This window comes from Otolemur garnettii, unplaced genomic scaffold (assembly GCF_000181295.1).
Source record: "Otolemur garnettii isolate 467f Iridium unplaced genomic scaffold, OtoGar3 scaffold00199, whole genome shotgun sequence".
NCBI classification, from domain to species: domain Eukaryota; kingdom Metazoa; phylum Chordata; class Mammalia; order Primates; family Galagidae; genus Otolemur; species Otolemur garnettii.
In genome coordinates this window covers 513,505-515,604 of record NW_003852594.1, presented here as the reverse complement: position 1 = coordinate 515,604, position 2,100 = coordinate 513,505, and the positions used below count along the sequence as shown (strand labels likewise).

General features: G+C 41.7%; 1 pseudogene across 1 annotated transcript; it reads left to right on the top strand.

Moving 5' to 3' along the window:
- The first annotated feature begins 6 nt into the window (after nucleotides 1-6).
- LOC100949631 lies at nucleotides 7-1,520 on the top strand (annotated as a pseudogene). The gene has a single exon (XR_002770890.1). The product of XR_002770890.1 is annotated as an anoctamin-10 pseudogene (transcript).
- The last annotated feature ends 580 nt before the right edge of the window (nucleotides 1,521-2,100 follow it).

Genomic DNA, 2,100 nt, shown 5'->3' with positions numbered 1-2,100 from the left:
GGTCTGAGTGGACCAGCATCTTGTTGTATGTGCCCAGCATCATCTATGCCATCGTGATTGAGATCATGAACCGTCTCTATCGATATGCTGCTGAGTTTTTAACCTCCTGGGAGAATCATAGATTGGAATCTGCCTATCAGAATCACCTAATTCTGAAAGTTTTAGTGTTCAACTTTCTAAATTGCTTTGCCTCCCTCTTCTACATTGCCTTTGTCCTGAAGGATATGAAGCTTTTGCGCCAGAGTCTGGCCACTCTCCTGATTACCTCCCAGATCCTTAACCAAATTGTGGAATCTCTTCTTCCTTATTGGCTCCAAAGGAAGCATGGTGTGCAGGTAAAGAGGAAGCTTCAAGCTTTAAAGGCAGACGTTGATGCTACGTTATATGAACAAGTCATCCTGGAAAAAGAGATGGGAACTTATATGGGTACCTTCGATGATTACTTGGAGTTGTTCCTGCAGTTTGGTTATGTGAGCCTGTTCTCATGTGTTTATCCATTGGCAGCTGCCTTTGCCGTATTAAATAACTTCACTGAAGTCAATTCAGATGCCTTAAAAATGTGCAGGGTCTTCAAACGTCCATTCTCAGAACCTTCAGCCAGTATTGGTGTTTGGCAGTTGGCTTTTGAAACAATGAGTGTCATATCCGTGGTCACTAACTGTGTTCTGATTGGAATGTCACCTCAAGTGAATGCAGTCTTCCCAGAGTCAAAAGTGGACCTCATTTTGATTGTGGTAGCTGTGGAGCATGTGCTCCTGGCTTTGAAGTTTATACTTGCATTTGCTATACCTGATAAACCACGACATATCCAGATGAAACTGGCCCAATTGGAATTTGAATCTTTGGAGGCACTCAAGCAGCAGCAAATGAAGCTTGTGGCCGAGAACCTGAAGGAGGACCCAAGGGAAAGCAAGGAGAAAGAGCCCTGAGCATGCAGCGTGCCCCGCTGCCCTCCCACAGAGGCCTGTATCTACACCGCACCTGCCACTTGTGCGTGGGCAGGAAGGGTACCGGGCGGCAGCGTGAAACCTGAACCCACACTCAGTACTTGGCCAAATGAAGTGATGCTTCCCTCATGGCAAGCACCATTCTCACTCAGCAGTGTCCCAGCTCAGCATGGGCAGAAGAGAATAGCCAGGACCTTTGGCAGCTCTTGGCACCCAGCCCTGCTTGCTCCTTCCAGGTTCCTTCCCAGCCCTACAAGCCACTCCAGTGACCTGGCTTCACTCCAGACCACTGCTGTCCTTATGCCTCTCACCACAAAGGAGCTGCCAGCTCTCCATATTGCTCTTGCAGTGACGTTCATTCCTGACCCCATCAGGGACCTGTGGATGGGGGTAGGGTGTGTGCCTGCTGTTCTTCCAACAGGAGCCATCTAAAGAGGTGTTCCTGCCAAGCCTCAGTTGTGATGAAGGGGCACAGGAGGCAGTGTTGCCCACGCTTGGACCTCTTTTCTCTCTTTTGCAATAGTTCACAGACTCCTTGTCAACAAAAACAATAGTAAAAGCTATTAAAGGCAATGTACACCTCTCTGAAAAAAAAAAAAAAATTTCATATACTCTTTAACCTTTCTTAATTGACTTTCTTTTTCTGAGATATAATGATCAGTATGTCAATATCTATATCATTATTGATACTAATGCTAACAGTCTATTTATTATTTTCCTTCAATGTTATGATTTGAAAGGCATATTTGAACTCAAAATACAGGCTTATTCTATTTCTTTCAATATTTAAAGCTAATATTTAATTTTTAAACAAGCCTATTGCAGACAAACTATTCCTTCGGAGATAAATAACTGTAATATAAGCATATTTATTAATTTCTTACCATTTGCTTTTTTAAAAAGCTTTTCATACATTATCTCATGTCAGGATTTATTAGGTTATTATTATTAGCTCTATTTTACAAGTAATGTGCTGTGACAGAAAGAGATTAAGTAATTACCTGAAATCTCAATGAGTTAGAACCTTAATATAGACTTTATATTTATTCCTATAATTTTCATCCCTGGCTTCTTTGTTTTGGTATATTTCTGAGCCCATTTTTCTTCCTTTCATTTATTTTTATTTAAGCATAAAATATTTTACATAAACATA